This window comes from Rattus norvegicus, chromosome 5 (assembly GCF_036323735.1).
Source record: "Rattus norvegicus strain BN/NHsdMcwi chromosome 5, GRCr8, whole genome shotgun sequence".
NCBI lineage: Eukaryota > Metazoa > Chordata > Mammalia > Rodentia > Muridae > Rattus > Rattus norvegicus.
Window position 1 is genome coordinate 142,712,463 of NC_086023.1, and position 19,045 is coordinate 142,731,507.

At 49.8% G+C, this 19,045-nt stretch overlaps 1 non-coding gene across 1 annotated transcript; it reads left to right on the forward strand.

Moving 5' to 3' along the window:
* Positions 1–211: 211 nt before the first annotated feature.
* Trnap-agg51 (transfer RNA proline (anticodon AGG) 51) lies at positions 212–293 on the forward strand. Its single transcript has one exon. It is a non-coding gene; the product is annotated as a tRNA-Pro (tRNA).
* Positions 294–19,045: the final 18,752 nt, after the last annotated feature.

Consider the following 19,045-nt stretch of genomic DNA (forward strand, 5'->3'; position numbering starts at 1 on the left):
GCCTCTGCCATCTGAGTGCTGGCATTAAAGGTGTATGCCCCATCCAGCCCGGCTTTCTTTTTACGCTTTTTTTTTTTTTTTTTTGGAGCTGGGGACCGAACCCAGGGCCTTGCGCTTCCTAGGTAAGCGCTCTACCACTGAGCTAAATCCCCAGCCCCCAGCCCGGCTTTCTTTATTAGACACAACCAGTATGCAGATAAGAATGTTTCTCTCCGGGGTTGGGGATTTAGCTCAGTGGTTAGAGCGCTTGCCTAGGAAGCACAAGGCCCTGGGTTCGGTCCCCAGCTCCGGAAAAAAAAAAATGTTTCTCTCCGGAGTCTGCCTGTCTCTTTGTCCTCTAAAGTTAGCACACAGGCCAGACATGTTCCAGAAGGACTAATGGACTGAAGAACCCTTTTGAGAGTCTTGTCCTGTTTCTTGAGGGGACCTTGAAGACAGGCTCTTGGAGGAAAGTGGGTGTCAGGAGAGGGTGCTCATGGGATCAGGTTTCAGAGCTGCGGACGACGGGAGGAGAGCATGCTGGGATGAGAGGCTGATGAGCTGATGATAATAATTATGACAATTATGCAAAACACACAAATAATAATTAGGGAAAATCATGATTATTATTTGTGGGTAGGAGATTCTGTATCTTTTTGGAGCTTCGTGCCCCTTTCCAAGTGGGTGGCTGAGTGTCACAGCCAGGCTAGGGGCTGGTTGGCAGGAACGGGACTTTTCCTCCCCAGACAGCTGTCCCGGGTCCTGGGTCTTGGGGAATCCTGGTGGTGGCACTGATGGCCCTCCCCCTGCCATCCGCCTAGTGTCTCTATTCTCTCAAGGTGACTTCACTCAGCTTTTATTCCCTTGTGAGGGATCGCAGCTCTGGCCACCCTCATTTCACAGAGGGTGTAAACTAGGTTAAGTAACCGGCAGAGAGCCACACAGCCATCAGGGAAGGCTGGGCTGGAACCCTTGCCTGTGGACGTCATGGAGTCATCAGAACCTGGACTTTATAGCTTTCTCCTCATGTTTGATAAGACATCGGACACGCTCCAGAGGAGGCAGGGTGAGCATTCATGAAAGACTCACCTGCTGGATGCCAGCAGTTTATATTTAAAACTCATTTATCTCCGAGGACAATTCTGCTAGCCAAGTGCCAATCACGTGTATTGACAAGAATGAAAAAGATAGATTATGCTCAGATCTGGGTATGATGCAGCGAGCGGGCTGTTCTCCACCTCACTGGGGAGTGAGAGGCGTGTTAGACACCGGAAACAAGACCATCAGAACCAAGGAATTAATAACAAAACGATGTGTTTGTGTTGAGGGAAGGGGTGTGTATGCACACTATGGCACGTGCGTGGGAGGCGGAGGACACCTTATGGTACTGGTCCTTGCTTTCCACCTTGTTTGAGACAAGGACTCTTGTTTGCCACTGTATGCCAGGCTTGCTGCCTCGTGAGCTTCCAGAGCCTCCCATCTCTGTCTTCCATTTTGCTGTACTGGGATTACGGACCCTGAGCTAGTGTGATTGGCTTTACCTGGGTTCTGGGGTTTGAACTCCAGTCCTCATGCTCTCCTGCCGAGTGGTCTCCTCACAAAGCCATCTCCTCAGCCGCCAATGAGCTTGAAAGTCTCCATCCCCTGTGAGTGAAACACACGGCTCCAAGCACAAGGAAAGCTCCCTCTCCTTCTGGGGCCTGTCAATTATCGAGCCCATTTCTTTTGTGTGTGTTTGTGTGTGTACATGTATGTGTGTACTCATGCCTGTGGGGTGGGGGCAGAGGTCAATCTGTCAACCTCAGGTGTAATTCCTCAAGACACCCGTCGTGTGTGTGTGTGTGTGTGTGTGTGTGTGTGTGTGTGTGTGAGAGAGAGAGAGAGAGAGAGAGAGAGATACTAGCTTGGAACATGATGATAGGAGAAGACTGACTGTCTACGACACCCCCCCCAGGAACATGATGGTAGGAGTAGGCCGACTGTCTATGACCCCCCCAGGATCTGCTACTTCCACCCCCACAGGTGGCTTTAAAAAAAGAGGGTCCCAGGGATGAAATTCAGCTCTTCATGCTTGATGCTCATGCCTGAGCTACTTCCCCAGTATCATCCCTCATCCCCAGCTCGACACCTTTCCTTTCTTTAAATACGATTTTGTATTTTGATACATAGTGTCTCAGACTGGCCTCAAACATACTACGCAGCTCAAAGTGACCTTGTACTTGTGATCCTTCTGCCTTCCCTTCCCAAGTGTCGGGATTACAGGCATGTACCGCCATCCCTAGCTTTTAGGCGGTGTTAGAGATGGAACCCAGGGCTGCATGCATGGGAAGTCAGAACTCTACCAAATGAACTACATCCCTGGCCCTTCACCCACGACTGTTTTCAACCAGGAATTAGAAACTGGAGCAGCATCCTGTCCCTTGGGAGGAAGGTGGCTAACAGGTGACGCTCTGACAGGTGATGTGCTAATCTAGAGGCTCATCTAGGAAACCTTATGGGAAGGAGGCGAGTCCGGTCAGGATCGGAACTAGTTCTCACCATTTGGGAACGTCTCTCTGCAGCTGTGAAGATGAAATGAGAAAATGCTGGCATCTTGCACTGACCTTGTATTCTCCTATCTCCCTGCTTTCAGCCTGGTTTTGGGGGTAAAGTTGCACCTCTTGGGCCCTCTGCCATCCCTTTGTTCAAGGGGCTTCCGTCCTTCGAAATTCCTACTGGACCTTGATTTTCAGATTATCAGCAAGAGCCAACATGGTAGAGGCAGGCAGCTCTGGGTCGGTGGAAAGGTGGCTGTAGCTGGGCGGACCCCTGGGCGGTGGCATGTGGCAGGAACATCAGAGGCCAGAACTCTTGGCAAAGCTCTTTCCTCAGTACCCTCAGGGGTCCCTCCTTGGCTCCAGGGATGTATGTAAAGGATCCTAGGAATGGGATGTTTTCTAAACTGTTAATAGTTTGTCCCTGATAGATCTATAAACAAGCCACACTCCCAGCTCTGTAAAGTGTGTGTGGTGGCAACTCAGTGTCACTGAAGGCCTCGCACGTGACTCTAAATGACTGCATCAGCATGAGCTAAGGTCATTACTAACAACCCTGGCAGAAAGGCACGAGGGCACGAGGGGAACTGGGACCGAGAGGCAGATCTGGATTCGGCAGACCTAGGTGTGTCTGCTCGGTGTCTTCAGGGCTGGGCGATCTGACTCTGTCTCATCACTTCTCTGAGCCTGGGCTTTTCATTTATGAATTCAAAATGCTAATGGTCTTTCTCTGGCAGGGCCAAGGCGCTATTGTCTCCCTGTGCCTCCCTGCGTGCTCCCTGCAACAATGTGGACACTTGCCACTGTCTCCCTGTGCCTCCCTGCGTGCTCCCGGCAACAATGTAGACACTTGCCACTGTCTCTCTGTGCCTCCCTGCAGTGCTTCCCGCAACAGTGTAGACAACTTGCTGCTCTAGCAAACCTCCCATGAGCCTGAGGTTCCTCGACATGGCCTACTCTTCTCTCAGGTATCTGGGCAGCTTGCCCCAGCTTCCGGTGCAAGTCTCTGCTCACAGCTGCTGAGAGGCACCCTTGTCTATACAGTACCCCGTGCTGTCTCCTCCTTGCTTAATTCTCATTCCAAACTCTTCTGTAGGATGTTTAGGCATTTCCTTTCTTTCTCATCTACTTCGGCCTCTAGACACTGTCACAGGACAGGGACTGGGTCTCACTTGTGGTGGACCCTCCAGCACTAAGCACTTCTCTCAGCTCACAGTGTCCTCAGAGTGTTTGCTGATAGAAGGAAGGGGGAGAGCGGTGTGACAGGGGATCAATTCCAGCAATGAGACTCAAGCTGTGCATTCTGAGAAGTGGTGCCAACATGGAGAAACTTTAGGATGGACTCCCTCTGAAGCACTGCTTGGAAATCCTTCTGCCTCCTTCACCAGGAGGGGCAAACAGGAGGCTAAGATATTAACCTTACCACGAAGGAGCTGTGCTGCAGGGGGACTGCCAGTGTTCCTGTATTGGCAAAGAATGAGGGCTCGCAGGAGTGTTCCTGTCAGATGTCTAGATCCTCCCAGGCATGTCCGGCTTGTGGTCTGTGAGCCATGACAGCAGACCAGCATAACCAACATAAAATGGTAAATTTATTTCAAACCATGTGAGATTTTTGTCTTGAAACTGGATCACATGGTTCTGAAGAACTTCCTAGATGACCATGTCCTGTCCCAGTGTCAGAGGTTGGGCACACTTGTTGACATGTGTCCACAGATAGGTCATGAGGTGTGTCTTGTGTTGGCTTGCTATGTGAGCCTGGACCTGGCTGCTTGGCATGAATTGAGCATACTGTTCATCCTAGGCTGAACTAGACACAGATGCTGGTGTGAACTTGTTTGAGTGGTAGGACCCTGGGGGAGCGCGGGTGTGAAATGTTGGGGTGATCAGTGGCTATGCTGTCATGTGGATCATGGGAGGATGTGTATGTGTTTGTATTCCAGGTTTGAACATGTTTCATGCATGGCTTCTGGATTCATGTGGGAGGGTGCGGATGAGTATGCATACATGGATTGTGTGTGAAGGTCTGGGTGTGAATATATCTGTGGCCGAAATTTGGTTTCTGCTTAACCAAGGAGTTTCGTGATCAAGAGAAGTTTGTTAGCAATGACTCAGTAAATATGCCAGTGGTGTGCGCCATTTTGTTTGTGCCCGTGTGACCAGGCAAACGGACGTGTAGCTGTGGAGGAGAGGTGAGCATCCCAGGATGGTTTCTGCTGATTGTGGCTGTCTCATTAGAAACATGATTACTTCAGAAGGCCAGGCACACAGGGGTGGGGATGGGGAGGTGGAGGGATGCAAGCAATGGTGTGCAGGGCCGTAGCGTGAGGATCACATCCCATTTGATACTAATTGGTTTGATGATGGTAATTGTCCCGTTGCAGACAGTGTGTCTATCCCCTCATTTAGTATAATCAATAAGGTAGTATAGCTCGATGCAAATGAGGTGTGGGGAAGCGTGGGGCCATTTGTTAAGTCGTGTTCTAAATGTGTTTTGCTAATTAGCTGTAGCAGGGCTCCTCCCCCTCCCCCAGAGTAGGAGTGGGTGGTCACCTAGATGCCATGTTCTCTTTAGAGGAACCCAGGGAAGACTCATCAGGGAGCTTCAGGGGACTGCGAGACTTTGTCAGGACCAGCTGAAGTGGTTCCATGAGACACTGCCCCTCAGCTCATGATTCCCCCAGCTTGAACCTCTGGAAGCCATTGCCTCTTCCATCTGACTATGAAAGGTGTCAGGGGCACCTGGGGCTGCAGCCTTTTCCATCTGACTATGAAAGGCGTCAGGGGCACTGGGGCTGCAGCCTCTTCCATCTGACTATGAAAGGCGTCAGGGGCACCTGGGGCTGCAGCCTCTTCCATCTGACTATGAAAGGTGTCAGGGACACCTGGGGCTGCAGCCTCTTCCATCTGACTATGAAAGGCGTCAGGGGCACCTGGGGCTGCAGCCTCTTCCATCTGACTATGAAAGGCGTCAGGGACACCTGGGGCTGCAGCCTCTTCCATCTGACTATGAAAGGTGTCAGGGACACCTGGGGCTGCAGCCTCTTCCATCTGACTATGAAAGGTGTCAGGGGCACCTGGGGCTGCAGCCTCCTCCATCTGACTATGAAAGGCGTCAGGGGCACTGGGGCTGCAGCCTCTTCCATCTGACTATGAAAGGCGTCAGGGGCACTGGGGTTGGCTGACTGGGGAGGTGCTCAGTGGCTAGGACTGTGCTTTCTCCATCAGAGAGCTATCCCTCTTCTCGAGGCCCTCACTGCATCAAAGACCCCGATGCCCCTGTTCTTTTTCAATCATTAGCGCAAGGTCCCGTGGAGACCATGGATGCTCACAAGTCAGGGTGTCCTCTAGAGCAGGGCTGGGATGCTCAGTAACTGCTCAGGTCTCATGTCTGCGTCTGTCACCACGTATGCTACAGCATGCTGGGGACAGTGAGGCAGGGATACTGCATGCTGGTAGGCAGCTCAGTACAGTGGTCAAGACACTTTGTATCCGGACTTCATGGGTTCAATTCTCTGCCCCACTACCTACTTCCTATGTGTCTTAGCCGAGTCCCTTGGTCCCCCTGGGAGGCATCTTCTGCATCCCTAAGTAGCCATTCAGAGGGGAAGTGTTCACTCGCAGGTCTCTTGTGAGATTTCACCAAGTTAATATATTTACTTAATTAATAAAGTGAATTGATCTACTCACTTCAATACTTTCTGTGTGCCTGTGTATTCATGTGTATGTAATGGCCAGAGGGCAATCTTAGGCAGTGTTTCTCAAGAGTTGTCCACTTTGGATTTTTTGTTTGTTTTGTTTTTTAAGATTTATTTAATTTGGGGTTGGGGATTTAGCTCCGTGGTAGAGCGCTTGCCTAGCAAGCACAAGGCTCTGGGTTCGGTCCCCAGCTCCGGAAAAAAGAAAAGAAAAAAAAGAAAGAAAAAGATTTATTTAATTTTATTTGATGTGTCTGGGTATGTTGCCTGTACATTTGTCTGTGCACATGTGTATGCATTGCTCAAGGAAGCCAGAATCTCTTGGAATGGGAATTACAGACGTGTGGCTTCTTACAACAACAACAACAACATCAACAACAACAACAACACAGATTCTGGGGCGCTTCATCTTTATCAGCCGAGCCATCTCCCCAGTCTTCCTTTCAATATTTACTAAAGTAAGTGAATTTGTCACCTTATCAGCCATCTTACAGTTGTTCAGTGGTTTCTCGTGGCTAGTGACTAGAGCCTTGGACATCAGAGAGAGAGATTCCATCATTCCCGAGAATTCTGCTCGATAAGGAAGCTATAGGACTGCAGTGTGAGATTAATGGAGCTCCGAGGAGGCCCTGCCCCTCCCAGGCTTGGGAGACAGGAAGGCCGAGACCTGTGAGAAGGTCCCCTCTGTGCTCCGAGTCACCCCTGCGCTCCCGATGCACCTGGCGCTCAGGTCTGAAAGCCCCCGTAGCTCCCGTTCCAGATGGCCTGGGAGTGATTAACGAGAGACTCCGTGTGTGCACATGCAGGGGCCGGGGCTGTGTGCTGCCATAATCATTTTGGAGATTTCTTTAGGGAAGTGACAAATGGCGTCCCAGCCTAGGAGTCCTTAGTGGGGCCGTCTCATAAATCAGAGTGAAAGCTTTGCTTGCTTCTTGACTTGTCCAAAGGCCGTGTGCCTTTCATGGCCTTGTCTCCCATATACTCTCCCTGGGCTCTGGGGACATTTCATTGTTTGGCTTGTGTTGGCTTTGTTCTGACTCTGCTAGGGAAGCCAAGTCTGAATTTGGCAGAATTTTCCTCCCTAGGCCTCAGTTTTCCCATCTGCAAAGTATGTATGGAAAGGATACCCTTTGACTTCTGTGAGGTAGAACATGGGTTGTACCACCTGTCTGTCCATACTGGATTATTTGGGATCTACAGTGAGGACTACTTCCAGCTCACAGCAAAGAGCCCTGGACTGGCATCGAGGCAGCCTGCACACTGAAATCGTACCCTCGGACATGTAAATTGCTAGACTCTTCCAGAGGGACTCCAGCTCCATGCAAGGACTCCACCTTCTCGTGATGCTGCCTTGGGGATGCCTCTGCTTTGGTTGTTTTTACAGTGCTAGGGAACTCCAGGCCTCCAGCATGCCTGACTAGACCTTTGCACAGAGCTCTGTCTCTGTCCCTGCCCTAGTAATCCATACACACCATTGTTTGAGGTCCTTCTTCCAAGGGCACAAACCGAGCCCCATTGTTCTTGCTTCTGGGGAGAAAGTGGTTGGGCTATGCTATGGAGAGTGGCTTGAGGGAAGAGCCTAGGACGGGTCGGTCATGAAGTCTCTGTCTTATTTAAGACCAAGTTTCAGGCAGTTTGGCTCTGGTCTGGCTCTGAGCCAAAGCTCAGTTTTATGTCAACTTGAACAAGTTACAGTCACTGGAGAAGAGGGAGTCTCAGTGGAGATTTCTCCATAAGATTTGGCTGTAGGCAAACCTGTAGGAATTTTCTTAATTAGTTATTGATGAGAGAGGGCCCAGCCCATTGTGGGTGGTGCTGTCCCGGGGCTGGTGGTCCTAGGGTCTATAAGAAACAGTCTGAGCAAGCCATGGAGAGCAAGCCAGTAAGCAGCACCCCATCCATGGCCTCTGCATCAGCTCTTGCTTCCAAATTCCACCCCTGTTTTAGTTCCTGTCCTGACTTCCTTTGATGATGAACAGTGATGTAGAAGTGTAAGCCAAATCAACCCTTTCCTGCCCAGTTGCTTTGGCCATGCTGTTTGTTCATTACAGCCATAGTAATCGTAACCAGGGCATTAGTCAAACCGTTTCACTTCTGCGGAGCGATTGTAGCAACATCTGGCTCATGGCACGGGTTCGTCTCCCTTCCCGGGCAACTTTCAGAGTCCCTTTGAGTAACACAGAGACTGAAGATAGTTGAGATGCTGACGGTAACTACTCCTTCCACTACACTGTATGATTTATCTAACATTCTTGCTTCTGTGTGGCCTCTGGTAGGGAAAGCTTAGAGATTTTCGGCAACACACTCGTAGTCACTGGGACATAGGAAAGGGGAAAGCGATGTGTCCCCCCCACCCCAGCACCCCTCCCCCCATTTTTTGTCTTTTTTCATCTTTCTTTTCCTAATTAAGACTGGCTTGATTTGGCTTGTGCAAGCTTCCTGAGCTCCTTAAAGGTAGGAAGTTTGGGGGACAGAGTAGACAAGGTGTAGATGTAGTGAGACTCTGGGGGGAATGTGCAATTGGGCTGGGCTTCTGTTATCTCCAGGTTTGTTTCCTTGGCGGGTAAGTGTCACTCGGCCACTCTGTTTAGCACACCGGAAGGGTGCTTCTGGGTCTACTCTTGCCATCTGGTGGTAGCCAGCCAAGGCTCAGTGTCCCTTCCCGTGGCTGACTCCCTACCCACAGTTGTGATTTTAGGATCCGAATGGCTGCCAAGCTGGGAAAGGCTGGCTAATGGCGCACACCAGCAGGCAGAGGTTACCGACGCCGCATGGCTTTGGGTAGGTGGATGGCAGAGATGTTAGCTGGGCCGAGCCAGGCGGGAGCTGGAGCAGGCTGGAAGGTGGTCACGGTCAGGCAGGAAGCAGAGACGGACAGGCATCTGGCTCTGCAGTTGGCTGAGGTCACACAGGATGTGGCCTGGGTGGACAGCTGGTGTGGAGGATGGTGTCAGTCAGGCCAGCCTCTGGCAGAGGCTGCTAGAACTGTGGACAGGGCCAGGATGTGGCTTCTGGGGTGGTCTGGAAGCTTTTAGAAGCTGAAGTTTTTATTAAATTATAGAAGCCTGGGTAGCTCTGTGGGTGGTTCTGGCTTAGCTTTTTAGAGTTCCTGCAACCACTGGTAACTACAATCCTAAGGCAGCCCTGGCCATGGTCTGCTTGTGGGGCTTCCTGGGGAATTCATCCACCAGGGTCCAGGTTGTTGGTCCTTTTGCTTGTTTAGGGGCAGCCCAGGATGACGTTGAATTTATGACAATCCTCCTGCCTTAACCTGCTGCGTTCTGGCGTGCACTACTATATCTGACACAAGAGATAGTGTTGTGTGTGTGTGTGTGTGTTTGTGTATATGTGTGTATGTGTGTGTGTTTGTGTGTGTGTGAGTGTGTGTGAGTGTGTGTGTTTGTGTGTATGTGTGTGTGTGTTTGTGCGTGTGAGTGTCTGTGTGTTTGTGTGTCTGTGTGTCTGTGTGTGTGTCTGTGTGTTTGTGTGTATGTGTGTGTGTTTGTGTGTGTGAGTGTGTGTGTTTGTGTGTATGTGTGTGTGTGAGTGTGTGTGTTTGTGTGTATGTGTGTGTATGTGTGTGTGTTTGTGTGTATGTGTGTGTGTTTGTGTGTATGTGTGTGTATGTTTGTGTGTATGTGTGTGTGTGTTTGTGTGTGTGTGTGTGTGTGTGTGTGTGTATCTGTTCCATGCTCACTTGCATGTGGTTGCATGTGTGGGTGCACATGTATATGGTGTCCAGAGGTTGACACTGTTTCTTCCTTGCTTACTTTTTACCTTATGTATATGAGGTAGGATACATGAAGCTAGAGCGTACCTGTCCTGCTTGTTTAGTTAGCTTCCTTGCTTCAGGGATCCCTGTCTTCTGTGTTTAGGATTACGCTCAGGCCATAATGACAACCTTGCATTTATATCGATGCCAGGTATCTGAACTCTAGTGCTCATGCTTGCCTAGCAAGTGCTTTAGCCACAGAACAACGAGCCCCGGAAACACTGGCTTTGTATGATCAAGCCACCAAAGCATAATGTGGGAGGGAGGTGGGGGTTTGTTGTTTCCTCTTTGCCAGTCACGACTCCACTCTGTGTCCCCTCTCCCCCACTATACAGACTAGTCCCTCCTCCCATAGCTCCCCCTTTTCTTCTCCTTTTGCATATGACTGCTTTAGTCATTGCTGTTGCTCAGGAGTCCAAGAGCTTTTCCCTCTAATGAGCTCTCGAGGGCCTCAGTCAGTCCCTCCTGTGCCCCGCCCTACTCTGATTGCTTATTTATAACAAATGGTACCAACCTCTAAGTCACCAGAGGAAAGGGGGCCAGTCAGCAGCTAGGATGCTCAGTCAACATTGAGAAGGAGGAGGAGCTGGAAAGGACGGCCCAGCCAGAGGCATATGTGGGGGCAAAAGGCCTTCTTAAGTGCACACAGCCAGTGATGGCCAAGCCAAGAGTCAGAACCTGGGCTTCGTGATTCCCAGCGCGGTTCTCTTTTTCTGAAGGCATCTGTCTTTGGAATTGAAGCGACGTCTCCGTTTCGTTTGACAGCTTGGCATTTTTCTGTCTGCCAACACTTTGATAAATTTAGAAGAAATGGACTTATTTTGGCACATCTGGTGACTAGCAGAGAGATGAAGACTGCCACTCTGACGATGTCTTCACACCACCACCTTGAAGCGCAATGGCAGCTGACACGAACGCTTTCAGAGGTGCTGTCTTTGAGTTGGAACAGATTCTGATGTCATTTGACTTGTGGGTGGAAGTTATCAGACTCTGCCTGAGCCGAGCTGACCTGTGGATTAGAATCATTGTTCCTTATGTGAGGCACAGAGCCCCTTCTACTTGACAGGACCCACAGAGGCTGCCGAGATGCCGTCTGTCTGTCTGTCCATCCATCCACCCATTCTCTTCTTAAAAATTAAAATGTATATTTTATGTGTGTCAATGTTTTGCCTGCTTGTATGTCTGCACCATGAGCATGTCCAAGGAGGCCGTGGAGGGCATCTGATCCTTTGGGACAGGAGGTACAGATGGTTGTAAGCCACGATGTGTGCTGAGAATCAGGCCCGAGTCCTCTGGAAGAACAAGTGCTCTTAGCCACTGAGCCATTGAGGGGTTTGCTTCGGATCTTCTAAAGACATTTGGTTTTTCCATAGAGAAGTGTTTAGTACCCTGGCTAGCCAGAGGCCTATAGAACTGTCTGGCATCTGACATCTAAGACCTTCCTTTCTTGTTGGTTTAGCACTTTTCTTCTCACCATCAAACCCAGGAAGGATAGAGAAACCCAACTGTCCTGGACCTGAGGAAGCCACTATGACTCTAATCCAATTCCTTGTTCTTCATAATCAACCCCAAAGGTCAAAGGGTGGACTTCTCCCAGGAGTCTTGGGGGCTTTCTCTGGACTCACCTAGAAGGGTCAGTGACTTTGAGCCTTGAAAGAGCTGAGAAGAACAGCAGGGGCCTGAGTTCAGAAGCCTTGTGTGGGAGAAGGACCAGAGGCCTTCTGTGACGGAGAAGATTCTCTGTAAACTTCTTTTTAGAATTATTTATTTATTTTATATATGTGAGTACACTGCAGACACACTAGAAGAGGGCATTGGATCCCATGACAGATGGTTGTGAGCCACCATGTGGGTGCTGGGACTTGAACTCAGGACCTCTGGAAGAGCAGTCAGTGCTCTTAACCACTGAGCCATCTCTCCGGCCTCCGAAGATTCTCTTTATATGATCTTTATACGTAATAGGAATCTCCATCCAGGCTCATGGACCAGATGGTCCCCGAACATTCACAAACACATCTAGAAACCAATTCATTACCCCGACCTTGCACTGTATGCCTCTCCAAACCACTGCTGTGCAAATCTGCTTGGTGTGCTCACCGGATTCATCTGAACCCTGGGCAGAACCACCAGTGCCTCATCGGGTGATAGTAAAGCCATCTCTTCCCACTGTGGCCATCGAATCGACCATCCATGCATCCAGGCACCTCGGTGCCCACCCCATGCATGCATCCTCTCTTCCTTCCTTTTAAAAATTAAAATATGCATTTTAAGTGTATGAGTGTTTTGCCTGTAAGTATATTTGCATAACGTCCATGCCTAGTGCCTAAGGAGGCTATAGGAGGGCATCTGATTCTTTGAGACCCGAGATACAGATGGTTGTGAGCCACTGTGTGGATGCTATGAATCATACCTGGGTCCTCTGGAAGAGGACAACAAGTGCTCTCTTAACCGCTGCACAATCTCTCCAGTCTGTCTGCTCGCCTGCTGGCCTTACTTCCCTTTTCTTCCCTCTCCCTCCTCCCTCCCTCTTTCCCTCCCTCCTTCCCTTCCTTCCTGGGTCTCGTGTATCTCGGGTTGTTCTTAAACTCATTGTGTGTGCTGAGCGCAGCCTTGCCTTGAACTCCTGGTCCAGTTTCATCTACCTTTTCAGGGCTAGGGCTACAGCTGAGTGTCACTATGCCCAGGGTGAGTGGTACGGAGTCAGGTGTGGATGGAAGCAAGGGCTTCATGCATGCTGACTAAGCATTCTACCAACTGAGCCCAACACTCAGTGTTCTCGAAGCTCTCATTGCCTTCTGTTGTCGTATGCTTATGTCATCCATTTTGGTTTAGTTTCTCTGACTTGCCATCTAGGTTGTCTTCTGGGTGTTTCATTTAGTCAGTTTACAACTGGGAATCAGGGACCACTGGTACCCTCAGTTTACAGATGAAGAAACTGAGGCATAGAGAAAATGAATGTATTTAATTAAAATGCACATTTATAGATGTGTGTGCACGCGCGCGTGTGTGTGTTAGTGTGTGTGCGCGTGCTCTCATGTCTTTGTGGAGGACAGTGGAACGGCCTTTAGTATTGGTCCTCAGATGTCATTTGGTCACTCACCAGGACCTAGAGCTCACTGGTCAGCTAGGCTGTCAACCTGTCTCTACCTCTGTGGTGTCAATGTTACAAGTGTAAGCCACCATGTCTTGAGAGAGAGAGAGAGAGAGAGAGAGAGAGAGAGAGAGAGAACCAAATGCACATGGATGTGTGTGTGTGTGTGTGTGTGTGTGTGTGTGTGTGTGTGCGCGCCCATGTGCGCACCATATGCTCCTATATGTAATACATGGTAGCCAGGCCAGGTATAGGCTGTCATCCTCTATCACTCTCTACCTTAGTGCCTTGAGACAGACTTTCCCACTAAGCTGGGAGCCCACCGTCTGGCTAGCAAGCTCCCAGAAGCCACTTTGCCTTCTGCTGCTAGCCTTATAGGCACACATATGCAGGACTGGCTTCTTGTTATTTTTTTTATTATTTAGAAGATTTATTTATTTACTTTATGTTAGTACACTGTAGCTGTCTTCAGACACACTAGAAGAGGACATCAGATCCCATTACAGATGGTTGTGAGCCACCATGTGGTTGCTGGGATTTGAACTCAGGACCTCTGGAAGAACAGCCAGCCCTCTTAGCCGCTGAGCCATCTCTCCAGCTCCCTTCTAGTTATTTTTTAATAGACATGTGAACAGTGTATCTTCATCAGATACACCATCACCCCAATCTGTGTCTGGCTTTTTCTGTAGGTACTGGGGATTTGAACTCAGGTCCTTAGGTTTGCAGAGCAAGTGCTATTATTCGTGTCTCACATCTGACTTTTAAAATGTGGATTCTGGGAACAGAATCCCCATCCCTGTACTTCTAAGTACTTTACTTAGCCATCTCTTTAGTCTCTAAGAACATGCTTAGAGGGGAAAAAAGCCTCTTGGATTTCCAAGAGCTCCAGTATTCGTAAGTAGCCCCAAGCTTGCACTCCAGATTGGAGGACAAGTTTCGCAGACAGGGTCTCATTACATACCCCACACTGGAACTCATGATGGCCTCATCGTCCTGAGGGCTGGGATTGCAGGTGTGTGCTGCCGTGCTGGGGGGGGGGGGGGAGGACATTTTTAAAGGCTGAGAAGATTGCATTGTGGAGCAGTCAGCTGTTCGCTCCAGAAACTCACCTCCTGTGGAGAGACGTCGGTGCTTCTTCATCCAGCAGGATTCAATTAGACCTCATTACTCTCCCTCATCTCAAGTGATGATTGAAACCTTTCTGGGGGTTATAGATCTCTCTGAGAGATTGCAGAAAACTGAAGACCTCCTCTGAGAAAAAGGCTGTGCTTCAGCCATGGGTGCAGGGCGCAGAAGAGTTTCCAGGCTGGCTCCTCACTGGTCCCAAGAAGAGAACTTTCTACCTCAGAGATCCTCTTTTACAGTATCTTTTTTTTTTTTTTTTTTTTTTGAGGCAGGGTTTCTCTATCTATCCCTGGCTGTCCTGGAACTCACAAGCTGTCCTGTAGTGGCTTTGAACTCAGAGATCCTCCCGCCTCTGCCTCCCAAATGCAGGGATCAAAGGGGTGCCTCACCACCGCTGCACCCAGAGCGTCTGATTTAGTGCTTGAGTGGTTTTGACTTTAGGTATGTATGCACATCCTGTGTGATTCGGGCTCTCAGCGGCCAGAAGTGGGAGTTGGAGCCCCAGGACCTGAAGTTACAGGTGGTCTTTAGCAGTGTGTGTGTGGTGGGAACCAAACCCAAGTTCTCTGTGAGAGCAAGCGATCTTAATTGCGGAGCCACCTCCCAGCCAAGTATATACTTGTGGACATGAATGTCATGCCTCTGGAGACCTGCAGTCAGTTGGAATAGTCAGGTGTCTTCTTTGCTTTCTTATTTCTTTCCTTATTTTTAAAAACAACAACAACAACAACAACAATAACAATAACAACAACAACAACACCCCCACACTTTTTTTTAATTATAAAATGTAGCAAGGAAAAGAAATGAAAAATCACACCTTAAAATTGATTAACCAGACCCCAGGTCTACACAGCTCAGTTGGGATGGTCATTTGGAGTAGAAGATGTGGGGTGTCACGTTTGATTTTATGTTCTTTCTCCTCATAGAGAAGCAGGATCTCTTGAGGAGCGATTTCCTGATGGTCTAACCAGCCAGCTCGCCTTGAGGATCCCTGGTTTCTGTCTCTGCAGTGCTGACATTTCATGCCCGCCATGCCCACCTGGCCTTTTACAGGGGTTCTGAGGACCTAAACGTTGGTTCTTACACTTGGGTGAAACGCCTTATCCATGAGCCCCCAGGTCCTATGGATCCCGTCTCTTCTTGTGACCTCTATGCATGTGGTATTATTAATACTCTAATACTCCGTTAATGTCTAGGGGTGCCATGGATTTCCCAGGAGCATCTCTAAGGTGCCATTTAACTCTAGAGACCAACATGTTATCTCATGCGTCTCTGATGTTTTGTTTTGAGACAGGGTTTCCCTATGTACCTGAGGCTGACCTTGAACTTGTGATTTTCCTGTCTCTACTAGGAGTACAGGTGTGAGCCACTAAGCCTAGTCTGATACTCTTCTAGATGCCCCAGATGGAGGTCAAGGACACATCCTGGGAGCTCCTCCCTCACTCTGCATCTGCTGTCTCTCCTAACTGAACATGAATCTTGATAATCCTGGGCAGGGAATCTACATATAGACTACAGACAAAACAAGTAGGGGACACGTGTATCATCCCTCCTGACCCTGCACCCATGACAGACACTGCTAATAAATCACAGCTCTCTTTCTCACTGGGCCCAGCCATGGTCTCATAATCCTTTTCAAGTAGTAATTTAGGCAGACATCACCAATCCATCAAGCTCATGGGTAAAGGGAGTATATTTGCTGTCCTGGTTGTGAGAATATGGTTGGCCCTTGGGTTCCTGACAACCTCTTGTCAGTCTAGGATCTCAGGACCCATATTTCAGCTGGTCCAGATGCTTAGACATCTGGCAGTCTTGGAGAGTCCTTAGCCACCATCCATGTCATTGGCTAAGCTGTGTGTCCCTGGTCTCTTGCCTATTTCTCCATATCTACTTGCCCACCCTTCCATGGAATAGCGTCCTCATCCTTTGCTTTCCTCCTGTCTTACTGAGAACCTCTGATATGCTCAGTATCTGAAGTGGAAGAGTCAGGAATCTGAACCATTCCCCATCTCCATCCTCTTTCACAGTGTCCCTTGTCACCAGGCCCTGTCCTCTAGCACAGCATTGTTTCCCAACACTTTGGAGCTTACACACACACACACACACACACACACACACACCTGCTCACACTGGCCCACACAGGTTTACTCACACTGGCACACAATGCATACATGCCCCCCCCACTTGCCCACACTAGCATGCACACACGCCTGCTTACACTAGCACACACAGGTTTACTCACACTGGGAAACACACACACACTAGTGCACACACACACACTAGCACACACAGGTTTGCACATACACCTACTCAGACTTGCCCACACACAGCTGCTCACATTAGCACACACAGGCTTATACACATTCTTACTCACATTGGCACACACATGCAATGTACATGCAGACCACACATGTACACATGCCCCCCCACACTAGCACACACACAGGTTTACACACACACCTACTCACATTGACATACACATGCAATGCACACACATACCACACATGCACACATGCTCCCCCCACTTGCCCACACTAGCACACACAGGTTTACTCACACTGGCAAACACATGCATGCATACGCACGCGCGCGCGCGCGCACGCACACACACACACACACACACACACACACACATCCTGTCCTAGTTCATACTATCATATCTGCCTGCCTTTCTGGGTAACCAATATCCTTCTTGGCAGTACTGGGAATTGAACCAGGGGCCTTGCACATGTTAGCTTAACACTCAACTCTGAGCTATACTCACCAGGAACTCCTAGTCTTCTTTCCAGACCCTTCTTGAATGCTCTGTAATGGTCTGCGTGTCCCTTTCTGGGGTTAGGACTCTCATGTTCCCATCTCTCCCAAGTGTTCGTATCTCTACCCTGGTACCTTTACTCTGTCTGGTGATGGTTTCTTAGTGGCTGATATTCACTGGGTGTGGACCCCACACCTTTGTCCCTCTTGAGCCATACTTATAATATGGTTGTAGCTTCCAAAGCCCAAACCAACCCTTCCCATTTACACAGTGCATTCCTTCCTCCTTGTGGAAGGATCCCCCATTGGAATGCACAGGGACCCCGCAGCTTCTGCAGGTCTGAACTGGCTGGCAATGCCATTGCCAAGCCTAGGGAAACCCAGAGGGTGCGTTGTAGGACGTGAATTCACTGCTTCTTCCAAGTCCCCAGGGTTCCTCTCTATTAGGTAGGAGGGGCTGGAGGCTTGAGACTGAGCTCAGTGGGAGACAACAGGCGGCTCCTGTCTGTATGCCAGGGCAGAGAATGTGTTCCCCAGGGAGCCCACATGATCTACAGGTACAAAGGTACCCTAGGAGAGCCTACAGATAACATTATTACTAAGAACAAGTCCCCATAGATTCCAGGCTCTGGTTCGAAAAACATGCAAACCCTTTTGGGTTGTCAACCCGATACTTCGTGGCTTTATTATTCCCATTGCACAGATGACAGAACAGGCCATGGAGGCTGCCTTATGCTCATCTCTCTCTGGGTAAATGGGGAAGCAGCAGCGGCCAATGATTCTGGAGGGGGCATGAACTTGAGAAGAAGGGCACTGCTGGCGTTCTGACTGTAGCCTTCCTAAAGCTCTGCTTGGCCTCTGAGTGGAGCAGCAGGATTGGCATGTCTTCTTGGAAGGTTCAATGGAAAGGGTTGGGGAGCGTAAGTGTATAAAACCCCTGGAGCACTATGGAGGATCGGTAACCAGGAGTCGAGGCTGTTAATTGTCTAATTGCTCATCTGTTCATGCTTTTCTGTTCGGTCCACTTTCCTCCTGAGCCTTATCAGGTCTCGTGGTCTTTAGTAATGATCTGACACACACACACACACACACACACACACACACACACACACACACACACACACACAGCAAAAGCAATCAAGACCTCTTCATCTCCCAGAGGGCCCTGGTGGAACAGAGCCTCGCAGGTGACTGTGTTTCCCAGCTAGCTGCCACTTGAGTCCTAACTGTGCCATTCTGCCTGATGTGTGGGTACTGAACAGAGCGCTAGAGCCAGGAACGCTATTGTGGGGGCAGAGGACAAGTTCCAGTTCTGGTCAGGACAACACATTTGTGAGTGACCCATTGTACAAGGGTAAGAGCAATCAGTGCGGAGCTCAGACCAAGAGAAGGCCCAGATTACCCACTCCCCTGCCCTGTCTCTCTCTGCTTCTGCCTTCTGAGAGCTGGAGTTACAGGCGTGTGGCACGACGTCCAGCTTGGCACGTGGTATCAGGAGAGTTCCTCATGCTGGCTTGCCTGGCGCTCTCTTGGCCTGCCTTCTTCACGACAGAACCAGGATGCCTGGTGTTGTGTCCCCTCCCCAGACCCCTCCCCCGTCTCCTGACCCAGGTTCCAGGGTTGCACGGTGCTTGCTTGAGCATAGCCTGTCCTAATATAAATAGGAGAGAAAACAGAGCAGCATAGATGGGGGAAGTCACGTTCTGTTCCTGCTGCACTTAGCAGAGTCTGGTCCTAGACAAGCTGCTTTCCTCCTCTGGGAGTCTCCTAGCCTCAGCACCCATGGGACACACCCACTCTGGAAATCAGAGTTTGGCTGCGAATTGGTTCAGCTGAGGCACTCAGCCAAGGGTACATTACAAGAGGAGGGGGTTCACCCCAACCTTTGGAAAGGAAGGAGAGGCGTCCTTCCCTGGACTGTCTGCTGCTGTACTTCAGAAGCTAGTGGGGGACTTCTGAAGGTGCCCTCTGGCTCGGAGAGACACTGACACCCACCGTACATTTTGCAGGGTGACAAACTCTGGTCACATCCGTGCTGCAGACTGCCTCTGAAGCTCTTCCCAGTGATTCTGTAAAGATCCAGGTTTCCATTCTG